Source organism: Balaenoptera acutorostrata, chromosome 1, assembly GCF_949987535.1.
Source record: "Balaenoptera acutorostrata chromosome 1, mBalAcu1.1, whole genome shotgun sequence".
In the NCBI taxonomy this organism is placed as follows: domain Eukaryota; kingdom Metazoa; phylum Chordata; class Mammalia; order Artiodactyla; family Balaenopteridae; genus Balaenoptera; species Balaenoptera acutorostrata.
In genome coordinates this window covers 150,610,590-150,632,840 of record NC_080064.1, presented here as the reverse complement: position 1 = coordinate 150,632,840, position 22,251 = coordinate 150,610,590, and the positions used below count along the sequence as shown (strand labels likewise).

The 22,251-nt window shown below is 43.2% G+C and overlaps 1 long non-coding RNA gene across 1 annotated transcript; it reads right to left on the bottom strand.

The window, feature by feature from the left end:
* Positions 1-1,232: 1,232 nt before the first annotated feature.
* Positions 1,233-21,279, bottom strand: LOC103015741 (uncharacterized). The gene is made up of 7 exons (XR_003622749.2): positions 21,111-21,279; positions 20,828-20,973; positions 20,096-20,275; positions 18,054-18,155; positions 2,755-2,849; positions 2,117-2,205; positions 1,233-1,379 (listed from the first exon to the last, which is right to left on the bottom strand). It is a non-coding gene; the product is annotated as an uncharacterized LOC103015741 (long non-coding RNA).
* Positions 21,280-22,251: the final 972 nt, after the last annotated feature.

Genomic DNA, 22,251 nt, shown 5'->3' with positions numbered 1-22,251 from the left:
CATTCGTGGCTCCAAAGCTTCCCCCCACCCCGCCACCCCTGTCTCCACCAGTGAAGGGGCTTCCTAGTGCGTGGAAACTTTTCCTCCTTCACAGCTCCCTCCCAGAGGTGCAGGTCCCATCCCTATTCTTTTGTCTCTGTTTTTTCTTTTTTCTTTTGCCTTACCCAGGTACGTGGGGAGTTTCTTGTCTTTTGGGAGGTCTGACGTCTTCTGCCAGTGTTCAGTAGGTGTTCTGTAGGAGTTGTTCCACATATAGATGTATTTCTGATGTATTTGTGGGGAGGAAGGTGATCTCCACATCTTACTCCTCCGCCATCTTGAAGGTCCCCCTCGCATGTTTTTTTTGATTTAATCTTATTTAACTTATGACTTGAAACAACTTTGTAAATTAGATAGCTTTATTGTATGTATGAAGGAAGGAAGGAAGGAAGGAAGGAAGGAAGGAAGGGCAAACAGAGGGAGGGAGGGAGGGAGAGAAGAAAATCTCAAGATTGCAGCCCCAGTTTTCTGGCTGGATGGGAAGAAATTGTGGTGGACAATAAACCCAACCTGTCCAGATTAGCTCAGGTCAAATGAACCGTTACTGAGCTTCAGGCTTGTATAAGAAATCTATTTCTTCCACTGCCAACTCCATAACCAGATATACGAAGATTTTTTTTTAAGCATCTGAATTCAATTTGGCAGTTTTTAAACTCTGCATATTCTATGTCTCCAAGCAGTCTATCCCTGATATATATATATATATATATATATATATATATATATTTTTTTTTTTTTTTTTTTTTTTCCCCCGAAGGTAAAATTTCCAGGACTGACAACGTTGCTGCTAAAACATTTCTTGAGACAGTTCATTTAAGAAGATTGTTTCCCGTGGGACACACCTCTTGGAGTTAGCTGAGTGTGTTAAAGAGATTTATTTCTAGACAAATTGGCTTATAAATATGAACCCGTCTGTGAGAGGGAGTCCATAGGGCAAGTCTTGAGGGAACTATTCTTTCTACTTTAGGGACTGGTTTTATGAAAGACCTAATAGGTAGCTCCTTTTCCTACTACCAGCCTTGTGTATTTTAGCTCACACAGAATATAACCATTCCTCTCAATGTACTTAAGACAGCCGTCCCCAAAGGCCTGTAAACTCGTAATTGGACAGTTGAGATTAGGAGGTTAAGAAAACTGACACAGAGAGAAGGCTTATACGTCTGTAAGCAACTTTTTATTGGCTGAGGATTTCTTAAAACACTATTTTAATTGTCTCTTGAGAGAAGCTTCCCTTGTCCCATCATCCACCAAGAGAAAACTGACAAGATGGAGGTGGCAAGCCTGTCCCACGTTCAGCAAGCGTCGGCTTCAGCCTTCAACTCTTCATTATAGAAGGACTTCTTGGAAGTGAATGGAGAAGATAAAGTTGTACTCAGGTTAACATTTAAGAAAAAATACAAAAAGCCACTGAAGGACTTTAATTTAGATCCTAATGCAAGCCTCTTGTTTCAAGTGCCTCATTTAAAGTGTCCTCGAGCATTGCAAGTTTCTCTTTATTTCTGGAAATTTTACTTACTGTTAGCTTCTGACTGCTGTTTATACAAAAAACCCTTAGAAAATCCCCAAAGGCTATGTCCTTCTGGGGGAGGCAGGCAGGGAATTTGTTCTGTGGTGTTAATGGGAGACAGAACCATAGATGGTTCTGGAAGCAGGGAAGCAGGAGGCCAGTGTCTAGGGCTGAGGCTGAGTTGGCTCACGACCAGCAAGTTTGCTTCTAGGAGTCTATAGCGAAGAATGCTCCAGCCCACCACTGTTTCCTACTCTCCCCACCTCGAAGCTTTGGATCTGAAACTCTTTACAGATGGGATGAACCTCAGACTCACCCAGCAGCTGCTGTCAGGGCAAAGGCTGGGGTTAGAGCAACCTGAGATGCCTATTAAGTTGATAGAACCTTCCAAAAGGGTTCAAGGTCTCTAGAGCAGTGATACATTGCTCCTGGATTTTGTACAGAATTTGAACACGTGGGTGTTATTCTCAAGGGCTGTCAGGAACCCCAGAGGGAAGAGGCACGGCTGTGAGGTCCAGCCCAGGTCCTTCTGCCCAGACATCTTTCCCAGTGTGCCCAGTGGAAGCGTACCCTTTGCTGCTGGAGTCCTTTGCAGCATCTTCCTTTCTGCAACACTCCTGCTTGTCTGATTTGCATTCCAGAAGGCTCTAGAATCCATCCTTGGAGCAAAGACACCATGAGGAATTTGGGGGAGTTCTGGAGGGCCATAGAGAGATGGAATAGCACACCCGTAGGGGTTGATGGCAGTGAGGCCCAACTTGTGGGGCTACTTCCAACTAGAAGGAAATGCACTGTTGTCCTTCCTCTGTGCTGGCCGGGGACATGGCAAGGGCAGGTGCAGAGAGGAGGATGAGAATCACAGAATCTTAGAAGCAGAAGCAGATATATCTTCTCATCTGTTTGTTGGTAAGGACTTAGAATATTTTCCATTTTGGGTCCCAATACAAGTGCTTTGGAATCCGCCAGGCCTGAGCTGGAATGCCAGCTCCTCCACTCACCTCCATGAATCCCCATTTCCTTCTCTTTCCTTATCCCACCTTGCTGACCTATCATTTATGAATAGCTATTCAAGGTCAAGCACTGTTAGAAGCTCTTTACATGCATTAACTCATCTAATCTTTATAGCTACTCTATGATGTAGACTAGAGTCTGTGAGCTCCCATCCAACAGATAAAGACCCTGAGGCACAGAAAGGCTGAGTAACTTACCCTAAGTCACACAGCCAACAGACAATTGAGCAGGGATTTGAATCCAAGTAGTCCAGCTCCAGCGTTCATGCTCTGGACACCACTTTACCTTGCTTCTGCAGGGTTAAATGAGAGAGCAAAGCCATAGATATTCCATGAGTAATAATTATTACCACTCCCAGTCATCAGCAAAGTAAATGAGCCATTACCCCTTGAGCATTGTTTTTTTAAAGCTAGAAATCCAAGTAAGCATGTTAGCATCTAGCCCAGTAGACTTTAAACTTTTTGATCATACACCCCAAGTTGTAAAATATTATTGAACATGGGAGCATGCATCCCGTAAATATACATATACTTATTTGTGTATAAATTAGATAAATGTCATATTATACATATGTCCATTATAAAACACATGGAAATCAGAAATTTAAAAGAAGAATTGATGAAAAATAGAAGTTTGAATAATTATCCATGTTCTTCAGGAGATTATCTTGCTCACTCTACTTTGAAGACCACTGAGAAGCTCACACTTTCCATGTGGCCCACAAAGACTGAAGAGGGAGCCCAGACCATTAGATTACCCTACCTCACCACACTGGCTCACTCCTGATCCTTTCAGTCCGGATTCTAAACCCAATCGTCTCCTTATGGGGCACCAGGGCCAGTCATGGGCAAATCTGTTAGCTCAGCAAAGTAGTGTCTTCAGCCTCTCTTGTTTCTGTGTCCTCTTCCCCTCATCAGCACCTTGCTCCTGGGCCCTCTCAGTGCCTGGTGGTGACTCACTCCTCCTACTTGAACAAAAATATCTAATTTCCATCAACCTACCTGAACTTGTCTCACACAGGGTTATTTGCATTTCAAGCCTTATCTCTGATTAAATTCAAAAGCTCATTTTCCTCAACAGCCAAATGGGGATGTTAATTCCTCATGTATACAGTGCTGTGAAGTTTAAATGAAGAATCACTGATGACCATGCCAGCACAGAACCTAGAGAGAGCTGGGCACTCCATAGGGCCCCATGCATGGCCATGGAGTCTGAATCTAGAAGGGAAGACTCTTTTCTTCCTTACAGGGAAGTAAATGAAAAGAGATATTACCCTAAAATGACACTATATCCTGCTAAACCCTATCCAAGCCAAATGGCACTAGGCTGGCTGCTAACTTCTGGGGTCTTCTACCCACCAAGAGACTCTGGGTGAGTGGTACCAAGATGGGATGCTGCCTTTGGCTTCCTCACTTGGGGATGGGGTCGTGACAGTGACTCCCTGTAGCTTAGTCTCCCCAACCCCACAGCATACGCAGACCTTAGTTCCCCTCCTCCCCAAAGCCCCTTTCTGCTCCTAGACCTCCCTGTCCACTCATGAGAGAGGCACTGGGCTGAGGCCAGAGAAGGAAGGGGGTGGTGAAGCTTGCCCCACAGGGCTGAAGGGCAGCTGTTTATATTATAATTAAGGTTTTACAGCATAAGCTGAAATGTAGCTTGACTATTCCAACAAGGCCCTGGAAGTAATTACCACTGCTAGAGGCGTTCTCCACTGCCAATTATTTCCCTCCTTAATTGAATAACTCAGGCCACGTTGTAGAGGGACAGGGAAAGGCAGAGGTTGCTTCCAAATATGGCTGTTCCTTCAGAGGCCTCAGAACAGCTCAAAGCTTAACACACCTTTCTCCTAACATCCTTTCCTGGGAGTGTGGTATACAACATGGGTCCTGGAGTTCTACTACTTGCTGGCTTGGACAGATTACTTAAACTCCCCAAGTCTGTTCCCTCATCCATAAAATGGGTCTAATTGAAGTGGAAACTTCATAGCACTCTTGTGAGGATTAAATAAGTGATAATTATCCTGGTACACAGAGAACATTGAATAATTCTGGCTACTGGAAATGGTGCCAACAGAGGGTGTGGCCATGGAGGGGGAGGTGTTTTGTCTTCTCTGACCAGAAGGGGGAAATTGAGGCAGAAAGCATACCTCAGTCCCATGTGAAAGAGCTTGGTAAGTGAGGCCCAGCACCAACAAGAAAGTGCGCCTCCTTGACTTACAGGGAGTAAATTCCTGTGAGTTGTAGAAGAAATAGCCTCTCCTAAGGAGGTTAGATAGATCCCAAGATACCTAGTCCTTGGGAGGGTCCACCGCTTCCTCTGTCTTCTCCGTAGCCAAAAAAAGTGCCCAGCACTATGCATAGTACCCTGGTCACCTCCCCAGACTCTGGGCAAATCTGTGATTAATATCACATACATTTGTAGAGCACTTTCTTCTATTTAAATGTTATTCTACTTTCACATACGTTATCTCCTTCGATCCTCACGACCACCTTGAAAAGAAAAGTATCATTCTTGGTTTACAACTGAGGAAATGGAGGCCAAGAGAGATTAAATAAATAGCATAAGCTCAAGCAAGGACTAAAACACAGGTCTTCTGCCTCCAACTTCTCCACTGCTCCATGGGGTGGGGAGGGCCAATTCTGCTCCTAGGGTTAACCACTCCTCCCTTCCCAATGTCCAGCTCCTTGGCCATTGAGATCATAGAGTGTGTTTCAAATATCTCAAGTCAGAGATGATAGTGAGTCTCAAAATTTGGTGCGTGTAGGAGTCTCTTGGGGAATGCGTTTACAAATACATTGTCCAAGGCCACCCTCCAAGGGATTCTGATTACCTGGGTCTAAGAGGGGCCCAGGAATCTGAAGTTTAACTAAGTCCCCGAATCTTTCTGATTTCAGTGGTTTAAGAGCCACGCTCTGAGAAACACTGGACTGAGGGAATTTAGTGGGGGCCTAAGAGGGGGCCTCTGAAGTACCACCTATTTGACCTCAGTTAGTTGACTTAAACTTTCTGAACATTAGTTTCCTTAAAAGCAAATGAAGATAATAATATTTACCTTTGGGGATTTTGTGAGAATTAAATGAGGTAACACATGTAAGGTGCTGAGCACGATGCCCAGCACATATAAAGTACTCAGCTATGTTAGTAATTATTAACATTACTGCTGCTGTTGTCATTAACACTGAAATATAGCCAAGTCTGGTGTTACTCAAGGGATAAGTTACTATAGCTTAAAACCTTATCATTTGGAGTCACTAATTCTATAGCCAATTGGGATATAGAAGAGACATAAATAGGATTTGATAAACTTAAATCATTTTAAAATGAGTGACTCATTTATACTCATTTAGCTGCTTTGGGGTGGGGGGCAGGTAGATTAGCAACTATTTGGACAAACAAGAGTTTGTTCTCTAATTGGCAGATGCTGATGAACAGTAGGAATGGGAGGCAATTTGTGGATAAGCCAAGAAGGGCTTCTTGAGAACTGGATTTAAATCGATGTGCTTGGCGCATTCAGTCAACAGCAGAGAGCACTGATGTAGGCAAGAACGTTGGGACCCATCCCTAGTCATGCCAGATTCCTCCTAATTATCCCCCATTCTCCTGGCACCTTAGCAAGTGCATCTGGGGACCTCAGGTGTCTTCAAACGGGTCTGATGTTGGAGCAGAGGAGGACTCTGCCTTCCTCCAGGAAAAAGCTTATTCTGAGGCTGCCCTAGGACTGCTCTCCCCTGGAGGAAAGAAGAAGAAATAGCAGAAGAAAGTAAAATAAATGGAGCTAAGAGATGGCCTACAGACAGTCTGCAGTGCGAACTCTGTCTGTCTCTTCCAATCTGTCTTGCTCCCCTTAGGCGTGAAGTGGCTTTGTCAGCAAGGACTACAAGACTCCCTCACCAGGGGCTGGGCGCCTGAACTTCGTCAGAGAGCTTCCTAGAAATCTATCATTTTATCTGGGCCCCCTCCCTCCCATACTTTATTGTGGCCAACACATGAAACCAAATTTCTGATTAGAGAAGGCCCAGAGACTTACTCCAGTGGATTTTGGCATATTGGGGAATGTGTCCCAAGAGAGGAACCTTAGCATTTGCACGACCCAGTAGGATGGGGGTAGGTGTCCGTCACAGGTGAGTGAGAGGCATCAACCTCAGCTCTCCCTTTGGGAACCTGAATCCCCCAAGACATTTTTGGGTGAGAGCAAACTACTCTAGAGAGTTGCCTTATATTTAGGCTATGCAGGCAGCTAACTGCATAGTGGGAATTGAGAGCCCCTGGAAATCCTGCCCCCAAGAAACACTTCCCGCAAGGGCAAGTATTTCTGTCTCCTAATGGTCTTCTTCTGGCCAAACATAGTCAGTCCCTAAGCTTCCTCTTGGATCCAAGCCTCAGAGATGACCCAGGAGCAGAAGGGGTCCTGCAGAGGGTAAACCCTACAGATATAGGAGACTCAGGTCAGTCTCATTCTAAGTTTTTCTCTAGATTACTACCCCCTTTTTAATCTTCCCTTCTTAGTCTGCTATCCTTTAAGACCTTCACTTGTCTCTGTCACCTGATCCCTGTGGCTTTTTCATCTCTGAATCCTGTGTGATGCCAGCTCAGTGCTGGGCACACAGTGGGCTCACGGATGAATGAACAACGCAGAGGAGCTCGGGGGAACCATTCAGGGGGAGGGGAGCAGCACACCTATTCCTGGCCTCCTTTTCCCCCCTGGAAGCCCAGAAGGAAACAGACTCTGCAAAGAAAAGTCTGTTAATGTTTTACCGAAAGTCCAGCTCCACAGTAACGTTCTTTGCTTGTGCTAACTGGTGGCAGTAAATGTGGTAAAAGCACATATTTGCCTGGAAATCTGTTGCCTTTTATATGAAAAGAGTCAAGACTGCCTCTATATTTCAGTCCTTATTTTCTCTCCCTCTTCTGGTATCCATTTCTATAATCCACTTCTCTCACAGGTCCAAACAACTTAACCAACCACTGTCACCTTGATACCCTGCAGTACACCTTGTCCCTTGCCTGTTTCCTTCCCCATGACTCCTGCCCAAGCTAGCCCCTCCAGGGCAGCAGGTTAGTGAGGCCATGGTGCCTGAGCCACTCAGATATCTTTTTTTTTTTTTATGATTCATGCCCTAGGAGGTGAAATTATCAAGAACAGGAAATGCACATGTAATACTGCTGGGGAAATATGGCTTCAGACATGACAGGGGTGGGCAGGGATGGAGGTTACCTGCTTCATGCAAAGCAAGGAGCTGGGGAGAGGCTGCCCTCAGTGGGGAATTTTATTTGCTTTAATATTATCATTCCAGGAATATAAGATAATACTTCTCTTAATTGCCCTCAAGAAGGAACCTCTTCATGATAGGTTTGTCATGTTCTTGACGAGTTGCCATCCTCCAAAATGAAAATATCAAGGTTACATTCAGGCACTAAAAAACTGCTGGGTGTAGCAGGAAGTGCCCCTGTTGGTCTGAGAGTTCCTCATGGTCAGGAATTTTCACTGGGTGACCCTGGGGCCAATGTCTCACAATCCCCTGTGTGCCTTCCTCTGACTACTCAGCAACATTTTACACTCTACACTCCATCTTTCCCTCTCAAAGTGCTTTCTTTATTTGGTTCCCAGAGACTCCTGGTTTTCTCCCTACATCCCAGGACACTCCTTTGCTGGGTCTTTCTCCTCTTCCTAATTCCTAGTATTTGGAGTAACTCGGGCTCAGTCCTTGGACTTTTTCTCTTTTATTCTACTTTCCCTTGTCATCTCTCTCACTCATGGAGTTAAATACCAGGTTGAATCATAAGAAACAGCTGATATTCATTCTTCTTCACCTACGAAAATGGAAGTGTCACTGGTCCCACCTAATGCTAAGTCTATGATAGCTGCCAAGTCCATATCTGTATCTCCAACCCTTGACCTCCCCTTGAGCTCCAGACTCACTTATCCAACTGCTTACTTGACGCCTCTTCTTAAATGTCTAATAGGCATCTCCACACTAGCCAAAGCAGTTCAGAGCAGGAATCTAGGCTTCCCTGCCATATTTGGCCCTCTCCAAGTTTTCCCCATCTCAGCTAAGGACAAGTCACTCTTCCAATTGCTCAGATCAAAAACCTAGCAGGCATCCTCGCTTCCTCTCTTTCTCTCACATGCTCCAGAATTAAATTCTACTAGCTCTAACCTCACTTCTCACATCTCCACTCCTATCATCCTGGAGTTGTTGCCTGGATTTGTGTAACAGCATCCTAACTGGTTTCTGCTTTGACTCTCGGACCCCCTATAATCTATTCTGTGCTCGGCAGTCATCACCATGATCTTCCCAAAGCATAAGTCATATCATGCAATTCTCCCCACCTTCCCCACCCCAAATCCTCCAATATCTTCCCATCACACTCAGAACAAAATCTAAACTCCTTACCCTGTCTATTTTCCATCCCCTGCCTGTCTCTCTAACCTCCATCTCCTTTGCCTTCTTCACTCAGCTGTCAATCAAAGCCTTTGTACCTCCTATTCCGTCTGCCTCTAACACCCTCACTCCACTCATTCAAACCTCTATTCAGACATCACTTCCTCTGGAAAGGCTTTCCCAGGTCATCCCATCCTCAGGTAATACTTATCCCTTGACGCTGCTTTATGTCATATATTTACCACCATAATTATGTGTTTATGTGTCTATCTCCCAACTAGAATCTGTATTCTCTGAAGGCAAGGATTTTTGTTGGCTTGGTCAGTGCACTATCCTAGTTTCTGGCATATAGTAGACACTCAAGTATTTGTTAAATGGATGAATGAATTGGTGAATGAACGTGTAAGGCCCCCAGCTCTCTAACTTATGAGAGCTCAAGATATGTTTGATAACTGGCAACCTGGGCCAACAGTTGAATAATGATGTGGGATTAACCAAAACACAAAGATTTGGCTCTTCCTGCAGGGACTGTGACATCTTTGGTGCTGGCCATCACAACCATACACAAGTCACAACCACGTCACACATCGTACCATACACAACATCACAACCAACCACACCCACACACAAATCACGCACCAATAATGATAAAAACAATCAGACTTTTATCAAGATCTTATATGTCCCAAGCACTATTCTAAACTGTTTACATACCTTATCTCGTTTAGATGACTTAACAGCCCTATAAATCAAGTACAAATCTGATCCCCAATTCAGATGAACAAACCGAGGTAAGAAAGAGATAAGTAACTTTTCAAAGTTCACACAGCCAGTAAGAGAAAAGGCCAAATGTCTCTGAGATTTTTAGTTCTAGAAAAGGTCTCTTATGAGTACTACCCACAGAAAATCTCACTCTCTCCCCTCACACCTGTCTAGATGTAGTTCAGATTATTCAAAGCTCCAAAGAATTACATAAAGCCAAGGGCAACAAACCGTAAGAACAACCAGTGAGAAAGACTCTAGATCCTGTGCTTCCTGAGGGGGTGTGATTCCACCAAAAATGTAAGCGCGTCAGTGACACGATGAGAATCCGTTCCCTCAGGTTCCTGTGAGGGCACCCTGCATCCCTCTCTGCTGACCCTCGTCCCCAGCCCAGTTGAAGGACATGTGTTTAACTCACACCCTCAAGTGAACAACCAGAATCCATGTAGCAATTAATTCACTCCCAGCCTCATGAGTCAGCTCAGCTCCATCTGGTAAACCGGAGTCCTGAGGCCTCAGGTTCTCAACCCCCTCACCTGACAGGTAGCACCTAAAGAAGAAGGCCTTCTGAAAACATCACAGCGTCTGCACTGCCAAGAAATGGGGCACCCCCAGGCCTGTGTGCTGACGCTCACCTCCTGCCTTCCTGCCAGTGGTACGGATGGGCTGCTTGGACACCCGCTGCTTCTCTCTGAGGAACGACTGACACGAGGCAGCAGGCCCCTGTCTGCTCCCCTGCAGGGCCAGACCAGACAAAAAGGATAGGGACGAGGGAGGGCTGTCTCTCCAAGTAAGAGAGCAAGTGAAGAGATAAATGGAACTGATTTCAAAAGGAGTTGTAGGGCATCTGGGGAAGCAAGACTCCTGGGTTACAGTTAAACCTCTGAAGCATCAGTAATAAGTTTCACGTCCATGTCACCCTTCTCTTGGACTCACCAAAGGCTCTCAGGGGGGACCCTGGGGTCTCCTTCTCACAGCTAGATAGGATTCACCTTTCACAGTACTAGAAACAAAGACTGCCAGTATCAATATTATGTGCCAAAGCTACTGGACTGGATGTGGACACAGAAAGATTTGAAGGCAGACTCGCAGTGCAGGTCTCCCAGAGAACGTGTGGATAAATAGAAGACATGAGAGAGAGAAAACACTAGCTTAAGAAATAGCTAGCCTCTGCCCCACTGAGCTCCCCAGGCTGGATGGAAGCTGAGCCAGGGCTGAGATGCTCTTGTCTCTGCCTTGTGAGGTAGTCAGTACCAGCCCCAGCCTATTTTCACTGGATTGTCCAGGTTGGAGTAAGTTGTCTGTACCCCAGACTCTGACCCATCACTCTGTCCAATGACCCAGGACATTGGTGAACCCCTTGCTAAGCACCAAGGGACTGTGTACCTTTCAGAAATCTCCTCAACTGCAAAATGAGGCACGGAGAAAATGATTTCTGAGATCAGATGCAGAGCCAATATTCTGGAATTTAATAAGAGCCTATAGTGGAATATTATAAGGAAAAATCCTTTGCTCTTCACAGAATGGTTACCAGCAATCTCAACAAAAATAAGCAGTAGTGTCCCCTACATAACCTGGCTCTTACATTTTAATCAAAGCTCATGAACTGAAAAACTCATCAAAATATGTGATGGGGGAAGGGGTTGATTGTATAGTAACTTAATTGTTACCCAGACATGTTCACCATCTCTCATGAGGTGTGTGATCACCTGATTGGTCATATTTAAAATTACTTATTGACCAATAACTAATGCCCAGGACTATGATGGGCTCTTTGGGGAAGACAGAAAACTAATAATAATATAATAATAATATATAATAATATATTATGTCTCCATCTTTAGGAGAAAGAAAATTAAAAATCTATTTTTAAGAACTAGAAATTAATACAAATTAATTAAACAAGAAATTGAGAATCACACTATAATTTTTAAACCTTAAGATCTGACTACTGTTCAGTTTAAAGTTGACCAGCTATAGAAGTCCAGCTAATGCTAAACCTCTGAAGCACAAATAAAAATTACATCCCTAAAGACAAGTAATCACTGGTTTCATGTAAATGTGCATAAAATATTTACCTTAGCCCAGTTATTAAATTCTCTTTAGGTGAAATCTGACCTTTCTTTTTTTTATTTTTATTTCTTTAATTTTTATTTTATATTGGAGTATAGTTGATTTACAATGTTGTAGTAGTTTCAGGTGTATAGCAAAGTGACTCAGTTATATGTATACACATATCTATTCTTTTTCGGATTCTTTTCCCATTTAGGTTATTACAGAATATTGAGTAGAGTTCCCTGTGCTATACAGTAGGTCCTTGTTGATTATCTATTTTACACGTAGTAGTGTATATGTGTTAATCCCAAGCTCCTAATTTATTCCTCCCCGAGAAAACCTTTCCCCTTTGGTAACCATAAGTTTATTTTCTAAGTCTGTGAGTCTGTTTCTGTTTTGTAAATAAGTTCATTTGTATCTTTTTTTTTTTTTAGATTCCACATATAAGTGATATCATATGATATTTGTCTTTCTCTGTCTGACTTACTTCACTCAGTATGATAATCTCTAGGAAAATCTAACCTTTCTTGATAAAGTAATGCTAAGGTTGGTCATTTTAGTATCAACACATAGACTTTATTTTTATTTATTTATTTTTTGTGTGAGTATATTTTTATTTCTTTTGGGAAGAATTTGGGGGCATGAAAATAACATATGTTATTCTTATTTGTTTCTCAGGCTGTGAGGTTAAATAACTTTTCATATGTTTCTTGGTCATTTATATGTGACTCTGAGGTTGTCACCTTTCCAGGACTTGCGGTGACTGAGGGTCTTTTGCATGTGTGTCACTGGATGTATGTGGGCAAAACAGTGTAAGTGTCAGGGCAGGGGGCTGGGGACCATTTTTCTTGGACCCTCACATGCTGTTGAAAGCCTACAACTGAAGCCTGCTGAAGCTTGACAACTAAGGCTCTGGGTAAAAGTGATTCAGACCAAGAAAGGCCACCAGGCTCCGATTACGGAAGAGAGTCTTATGCTGAAAGGATGGGGTCTCTGGGCAGAACAGGGCTTTCCTGTAACAACCTTGACCTCCAGCTCATGGTTGTGACCTCGCTCCAGGGAAGAACCTCCCTGCTGGGGACTCTATCTTCTCTATGAGGTTATAAGTCTGTCACAACGAGTGTGAAATGAAGATCACTATTCCTAGAGGGAAGAACTAAACAGCCTGGCCTTCCGCCTTCTAGAACTGTGATTCTCCAACTTCAGCTATGATAAGAATCACCTGAGCAGCTTTTATTTATTTTTTAAATGGAGTTTCCCATGGTCTATCCCTTTGGGGTTCTGGGTACATGGGTCTGGGGTAAAGCCCAGGAATCTGACGTTTTAACAAGCCCTTCAAGAATTCTGATGTAGGTGGTTCATTCTTTGGGAAACATCATCTACAAAATGGTGGGAATGTTCCCAGAGAAGGGTTAGCGATCACTCCCAACCACACTTCCTTCACCTTAAGAGCAGAGTGAGTGGCGGTGCCACTCCTAGGAGAGTTTAAGCAAGTTAGATAACACACCGAAAGGAGGAGGAAATGCTGTCCCGAGACTCGCAAGTGGATGGTAAATGCCAAGGCCCATTTTTTTTTTTTTTTGTCTTTTTTACTTTGGCTAATAATATTAACCAATATTTTTCTTTTCCCTGTAGAATGTCATGCCCCACAGCATGACTTGCCATCCACAAAATGATGAGGCTTTCTCAGGCAAACTTTTCTCATGTAAATGGCTTTCAGGACCCGTCTTTCTCCCTCTACCTGCTGGTTCCTCTAAATACCATTTAGCTTCTAAGGCTCTAATTTCGAGGAAATTCTTTTTTCTCAGAATGAATGAGAGTCATCAAATGCTGTTGCTGAAACAGAACTTTGGGAGAAGTCCGTCCAACACTATCACTTTATAGGCAGCGAAATGATGCCCAAGGAGGCCAGTTGGCTGACTAGTGACACAGACTGAGGCCACTCTTACAGGCATGGGTGTGGCCACGTGAGCAGACCGCACAGACGCACAGTTCACAGAGCCCCCAGGAGGTCCCTTCTCCCTGCCGTGCCACATCACACAAGTAAGCTGACCCTGCAAGCATGTCTAGACTCTCTTCACTGGATTTCCCATTAAAGAGATGCTGAAACAATTTTTTTTAAAATCTCCAGAAATAAATGGATATATCATATAGCAAAAATACAGCAAAGAGGCTGGAAAAATCCACTGTGCACATGTTTTAAAAAGTTATAAATAAACAGGAGAGTCAGAAACCAGATTAAACTTCCAAGTTGAAAACGGGAAGTGGAAGATGAAAGACCAGACCTACTCCTGACTCATGCTCTGGCTCAATGGTAGAATCCTCTCCTGGCTACACAGCCCAGTAGACTTTGATAGAATTGTCGACTTTCAGGACTCGAAAAGATTGCAGAGGTCAGAGATTGTCTAGCCCAACTTCTCACTTTGGGGATGAGGAAACTGAGGCTAAGAGAAATAAGGATGCTTGCCCAAGGTCACACAGCTCAGGTGTGTTAATCAACCAGGGCTATTCTTCCAGCCAGTGAAGGAACCACAATGGATGGGTTATTTGGTCTCAGGCAAAGAAAACTTATTACCTAATAGTTTGATGTCTTTTCTGTATGGTATAAAAATCTTAAATGGACCACCTAGTAGGGAAATGTAATCACAGTTTATAATTAACATAAAGTCTCTGCAACATTTTTTTTTGTTATATTACTTCTATACAGTGCAAATCAATTAGGCGAAATGGGCTAGTGGATGCAGAGAGTGGCGGTCAGTCCCTGGACGGATAATTGCTCTGTGGCTGAGATTAACACCTTCTCATGCTATTAGGACCGCTGATGAATCTTGTAGTCCTGATGAAGCCTACAATTTAGGGACTATCCATTCCAGCTGTCTCCATTTCTGCAGCCTCCTACATGCAAACAATTGTGAGCTAAGTGCTGCATTTAATTAAAGGCCCTTCCCATGTCATGGGTATAGTCACAGGAAAGACAAGAGACCTCATTTATTTAAAACACACACACACACACACACACACACACACACATCTTACTGGTGATTAGTTAGCTTTAAAACAATCAGGATTAAAGTAGTCAGGGAGACCACCAAAGAAGGATAAGATATTGATGACTTTTGAATTGGAAATTGCAATGTGCACATCATCTCTCCTTCTAGGAATTAGTATCGAGTCACAGATGAGAAATATGACCCTGGGTTTCTTCTCACTTTAAAGGGTCATTTCATCAAAGATTGGCTTTCTCTGCCTCTTCCCAAAAGTCTGACCAAGCCTCTCACCCGAATTGTTTTTAACTACTAGATTCTGATGTGAGAGGCCTGAATCTGGTGATGGATGGGACAGGTTGAGTAAAGCATGGCCATAGGCATTCAGGTTGCTTATAATATCAAAAAGAGAAATTCATCTACAATGTAGCTTTGCTTCCAGTTTAACAAAGGGAAGCTTTTCCTGGGACAATTCTTACTGGAATAGGAGACAACCAAAAAAAAAAAAAAAAATCAAACAGGCAACAAATAATTTTACCATTACCAGGTAATATGTGTTAATTGCTTAGTTTATATACTCAGAGTGACATACCATTAGAGACTGTGTATGCATTGTAACCAGAGCATTAATAAATTTAAAATGTGCCTGTTAGGATGACAGCTCTGGAGGTGCAAAGGAATAACAGTTATCACTTGGCAGAAGCTGCTCTCACCCCATCTGCTGAGACTTTGCATACATTTTCAGCTTCCTGAGCAATGATTAGGCCTGTCAGAACCTCTTTAACCTTCTAACTGCTGGTCCCCACTGGCCGTAATTAGAGACTAATGAATTCAGAAGATGCAGGCCGTGAGGAAAACTGCCTTGACAGTTTGTGTACAAATTAAGCCCCAATTACTTCATGCATCTTTTGCATCGCTGATACAAGTCTCTGTTATTATTTTTGAATATGGTCATTTTAGCAGAAACGAAGAACTTGGCTAATGTATTTTGTCATTTTTATGGCTCATCATGAAGAAAAAACATACTGGGCGGGTCATGAATATGTGAAATAAACTATAGCGGATTATAAAAAGAAATTAATTTTCCTCTTGGGAATACCCTGCCACCTTTTCATCCCCCCTGGTGGATATGCTTATTAATATGGTTATTGTTATTCAGATAATATCTGCCATCGAAGGAGGCTGACTAACTAGTAGGTTGTCTGGTTTAGGTTTAGACCCTAAGTAAGGAGCATTTGGAAGTGAGATGTCCCTCATCTTTCCTCCTGGATATAAAGATCGCTTGGAGCACACTGGCAGGAAACTCTTTGTTGTCTGCCTTTACCTGCCCCTCCACTATCTGTGGCCATCGAAAAAGTTTGTAACTCCAAAAGTTATGACTTTAAACCAGTACGAAGGTTCAATGTCACATTCCCTTAAAAACTCTTAAAATGATATTTAATCTTATCTCAGCCCCCACTGGTCAACCCAACCAGAGAGTCAATCTCAATCATTCGGGGGACCCTTTCCCCTACTCTATGAGGTCACACAAGAATCCTGGCTTATATGTTTCTAGAATGGCAGAGGAGTAGGTGGGCATTTCTGCATGATGGTCATCACCTTTATGGCCTTTCCTTTAGCTAGAAGACACTGTTGCTGAGATCTGGTCCTGCCATCTGTCTGTGGTCCCTGCTGCTCTGGGCAGCTCGGAGATGCCTATGCCAGAGATCCCTCCCCACTGAGAACCAGTGTCCTGCAGCCATCCCCCACTGAAGTTCCTGCATGCTGAGGGACACCTGTCTCTGTTCCCTGTTCCTGTCCTGCATCAGCCTCAGAGAATGTTTAAACTCTCTGTTCTGTCTGGCCACCTTTACCTCACCAGCTCAAAGCACTTCCCTCCATTCCCTCCCGTGGTAGGTAGAATAAGGCTGTCCCATGCCCAAGTCTACCTCCTAATCCCTAGAACCTGAGAATATATTATCTACCTTACATGGTAAAAGGGAATTTGCAGATGTGATAAGTTAAGGATCTTGAGATGAGGAGATAAGCTGGGTGGGCTCAATTTAATCACAAGAGTCCTTATAAGAAGGAGGCAGGAGGATTAGAATCAGGGGCAGGAGATGTGAAGACGGAAGCAAGGGGTTGGAGTGATGCAAGGAGGGGGCTGCAAGCTAAGGAATGCAGGAGGCCTCTAGAAGCTCAAAAAGGCCAGGCAACTAACCCTCCCCTAAGTCTCCAGAAGGAACCAGCCCTGCTAACACTTTGATTGTAGACTTTGGACCTCCAAAACGGTAAGAGAATAAACGTGTGTTGTTTTAAGCCACTAAATTTGTGCTAATTTGTTACAGCAGCAATAGGAAACAAATACACCTTCTTCTATGGAAACATAAAGATTTGGGTTTGAGTTCCAACAATTATTATTCCAATAAAAATAATTATCCCAATAATTTACCTTGTCTTCTATTCTCTGTCTTCTCTAAGATTGAAATCAAACTATCCTCATGAAGTTGTTATGAGAATTAAAGGAATTAAAGAAACTAATTTGATATGTGGAACATGGTAGATAACTCAATAAAAAGTTGACCAAGTGCATCTCAAAACTGAGTCTTTGTGTGAATATGAACCAAGGATGTCAGCCCCTTCCTGGTTTCCTCACAACTGGATCTATTGATGGTTTCCACATGCAGGTTCCAGCCTATTTGTTTCTGAAAGGCTGGGAACAATAGTCTCTTGTCCAGTAGACTTGTACCTGACCTACTCTCTCAGGATCTGGGTCCTGTGACCCAGACCCATCTATTTGGTCTCAGGTCTCCCCTCCAGGTCTCTTTATCAGTCAAAAATGATCTGGGCCCTGAATCTGCTGAGGAAGATTCTGATGCTTGAGTAGCTCTGAAGTTCTAGCTGAACGTCCCTACCGTGTTGGCTTCATCTTAGAATGGGTATCTGCCTAAGTAATTCAACCTTAAGAGGAAGAAGCCTTAATTCTGTTTGCTTGCTGTGCTGAGGACTCCTGTTCTAGGACCAGAAGCCAAACCCTCAACCCAGCTAAGGCATAAGACCCCACCTTATTCTTATCCATCTCTTTTCTGGACTTATATCCTTCCCCTCTACCTCCAGATTTAACCATATACATCAGCCACCCTTGGAAAGATTCCTGGGTGAAAACAAAAAGCCAGCTCTATTCATAGCATTTGACCCACATCTGAATGCCTTGCTATTATACTCCAAGCAACTGATTAGAAATCTTGGGGCCAACATTTTTCAGAATTAGGACTGAGGTTCTCTTACCCCATCAATGTTCCTGGACCACTGAATTATCCTCTCCATACCTACCTGAATAGTGGATTTCCCTCAGATCCGCAAGTTCTCATTCTGGATATTCCTCTCCTCATGTTCTATGTTGCCATCAGCATATTGTAATGGTGGCTTTGAGTTCTAATTATTAAAGAGAAAGGCTAAATAAAAACCTGGGCCATGGCCTTAACACTGACTCAGAAATTCACTTCACTAGAGAGATTTATTAAAAAGCAATACTTAGGGCAAGCATAATATTAATTTCTTTAACGCTATTCTATTTTATAATGGAAATGTGGCATGAATTGCCACGGCATAGCTTCTCCTGGCTCAAAGGGATTCATGCTTGGTGGGATGCTTTCCATTATTCTCAGGGTGTGCAACAACAGATTAGGTTAACCATATGAAATTGCTGATATTCAACTGTTTTTGACTTACAGAAACGGCAGTTTCATATGGTTCAACTTAATATAATGTTGTTCACTGAAGAGTGGAACAGGACACTATTAGTTGAATATGTTGAAAATTTGCCAGTGAAACTAACCCTGTGGATGCTCCTCTTTTCCTGAAACATGGTAGCAGATCAGATTCAAAATTCCTATAGAAAATGTAAAAAACTGAAATTGACAAAAGTTACATAATTAGTGTAATACTTTCAGACTTAGAGATCCTCTGTTTCTGGCTTTGCTGCCCATTAATACAAAACTTCTATTGCAGAATTGACTGCTGCTAGCTGTTGAAAGCCAATAAGAATCATAATCCTTCTCTACTTGGGTGCCATGCGAGAGTGGCCCAGGTGTGTGTGGTGATAAATACACAGCTTCCACAGAGGGTGTCTCATTAGCAAATTTCCCTTTAAGTCTATCTTCACTAATTTTGCACAAAAAGTTCTCTAATCACCATTCAGAAGCTTTGCAAAAGACAGTCCATGAACACCTTATACAGTTCAATTTTAAACTCTTTTTAGTGGTTTGGATAGTTTACAGATAAAAATGATAAGATCTGTATACACAAGTGCAGCTAAGCAATGTCCAAAACAGCGTGATCTTGGAAACACTTATAGTACCCTCTCTTAGCAGCTGGAATTCCCATCATTTAGTACTCTCCTTAATTAAGAGTTGGAGGGCTTAATAAAATTTCAGGTACGCCATATAGAAGAGGTACCACACAAATTCTTAACCAGATATGTATTTGTACCTTAGTGTGAGTTGTTTAGTATATCAGCTATTGTGATAAATCTGGTATGAGAGTACACAACACAATTAGGGTTAAGTAGACAGTGAGTGGAATGATCTCTATCACAAGATAAGTTTAACTGGCATGTCACCACGGAGGGCCTATGGTCATTGGGGTTAAGGGCAGCGGGTCAAAGAAGAATGGATATTCCAGAAGAGTGGATATTCGATCAAGTTTTCCTGCATCACAGTTTTCATAAAGTTCTACTCTTTCTTATGGGGTGGGTTGCCTGCTCTATAAGAGCAGTGTATTTCAGAGGAATGGATCTTCTGAGCCATCTTGACACAATTGGCTGGTATAAAGTCAAGGCTCTATGATAAATACCTATTAAGAATTTATGGAGGACACTGGCACCACCACACAAAGGAAACACTTGAAAATCCCCAGCCTAGATAAGGATCAAGGGTCCCATGTTATTCTAATTTGCATTCGAGTCATTTTTCTAGCGATACTTTTGGAGTTAGGTTTACAGAGGAATAGACTCAGACTAGTGGAAGAATATGCCCAGAGACATGGCCTGCAGTGACAAGATACAGATGGCCACCAACTCAGGGCTTCTCATAGATCTTGCCTTCCTGTGAACTCTGAACTTGGCCACTGCTTGATAGAATGGTAATGGAAGTGTTAGAGTTGGTGGAGGGGTGGGGAATAGCTCCCCAGCCTTCTCCAGACAAGCTCTAGGGAGGACTGAGAAGAAGAGGGAAGACTAAATGACACAGTCCACAGCTGTGTGCTAGATTCACAGACGCAGAATGGAAAACTGTGGCCCAGAAAAGCCGGGTCATGACCACCTTTTTCCCCTCTGTGATGGAGACACGGCAGGTTACCACTGCCCCACTACATACTTGGTGCTTAACTGGCAACTTGAGACACTCATTATGTAATCACATCTTCATGGTGATGGTCTTGAACTTCAAGAAGTGATATTGTGAGCTGGGGTCAGAAGACTGCACCCCATTGATGCCCAGAGCACCAGGTTCTTATACAGTCTCCAGGAAGCCAGGTGTTATACCTTCATTCTCCCTCTAGGAAAAAGAAAATCATTTCAGAAGATTTCTACTCAAATCTGGGATCATTAATTCATATGTTAGACTGACATTTAAGACTTCTGATAGACCTCAACTGCTGATAAGGTCCTGCGGTAATGGCTCCGCCATGCTGTCTGGAATCCGGAAGGGCTTCTCTTTGTGTCTATTCTATTGCCCATCCTCCAGCTCTTGGTTCTGAGATTTCCACACTCATCCAACGTAGGATCTCTCTCTTTCAGAGGAGATTCTGTGGCCAGTAGAAATGTAAAAATTCACATGGAAGCTTGGTAAACAACCTAAGATCCAAGGAGAGATGCGCCTGGCCCCTCCACACCCTGGCACTACTCTGCACAGGAGCATCGTCCATTTCCAAGCTAACAAGACTCCTCAAGCACTGGAGTCAAGTGGGAGGAGGCAACACGCGTGCAGGTGCTGAGCCACAGATTCCAATTCTCTCCCAGCCACGGGAGGGACGAGCCAGGCAGCCTGCTCCTGACTGGGTTGGAAGCTTTTAATCTCATTCAAGCAATATTCATTTTTAGAACATACCACAGGATTTTCCTCAGAAAGGCTCATTCATTCTCTGGGTCCACTTCTGAATTGTAGATCAAATTACCATGACTTCTTTTAGGGGGAGAACGTTAAGTTCACCCAGATGGGTTTAAATTCCAGTGTGATTGGTCGGTAATGGTTTACTATGAAAAAGCAAAGAATGTTCATCACAATACTGGACCAACCTGAGCCCCAGTGCCCCATAACTGCCCTCACAAGGGCATCCTTTCCACCGCTGTTCAAGTCCATTGCCTTACCGTGTTGTTACAAGTTCCTTTACCTCACTGAAAGCATCCTCCTTCAAGGATGGAGACTGTTTATTCATCTGAGTATCTCTCCAGAGGTTCTGTGTTTACCTATAGCAAAGTCTTCAACACACATTGTAAAATCAAATTAATATATATTCTGAACAATGAACATATTCTTAATAGTTAAAATGTATCTTTAACATTTAAAATATATTCTCAGTAGTTAATTTCTAAGGGGCTCCCTTTCACATAGCTCTGCTTGTACACACACAAACACTAAAATGATTTCCTAAAACAGAGCAGGTAATTTTCACAGCATCACTGCCCTCAGAGTATAGAGTGTCTGAAGATAAGGACTGAATGTTTTCTGTACTCTGTATTCGGAATAGTTCCTAGTTTATGGGACTATCCATTAATTCAACAAACATTTATCTAGTGCCTTTGTAGGGCTGGGGAGATATCAGTCACTAACAAAGTCTCTATTCTCATGGGGTTTGCATTTTAGTGTGTGGTGGGGAGGTGGGGGAGTGGGAAATAGATAATAAAGAAGCAAATAAGAAAATAGCAGATATTATAAAGTCTTAAAAAAAGATAATAGACAGTGACTAGATGTATGGAGAGTACTTTATATTAGGGTTCAGAACAGGCCTCTCAAAATCAAAATTAAATAAAACATTTGGTGTCCACACGACAAGAAGGGGCAAGCCACGTGATCAACGTCTACAGCAGGAGCATCCCAGGATCACAGGAAGAGGCAACAGCCAATGTGTCAGAGGATGGACAGGCTTTGAGTTGAGGGCTTGAAGGGAGGCCAGTGTGGCTGAAGCATCATGAACGATGAGGAGTTCAGGAGACAAGTTTGGAGAAATGGGCAGGGGCCAAATCACGGGGAGCACTGCGGGTCTTGAAACATGTTTGGATTTTTGGAAAGGCAGTAGAAGCCATTAGAAGTCTTAGGGAGGGAAGTGATCTTTGTTTCTGTGATCTGATTTTTGTTTTTCAAGATCATCCCAATGGCTATGTGGAGAATAGTGGGGGGGTAAGAGGAGAAGCAGAGTGACTAGTTAGGGGGCTACTGATGCAGGACCCCTGGGAGACAGCTCCACCCGGGGGGCAGCCGAGCAGTGGTAACAACTGCTCTAACATCCTCAAGAAATGCAGGAAAAGGCTTTC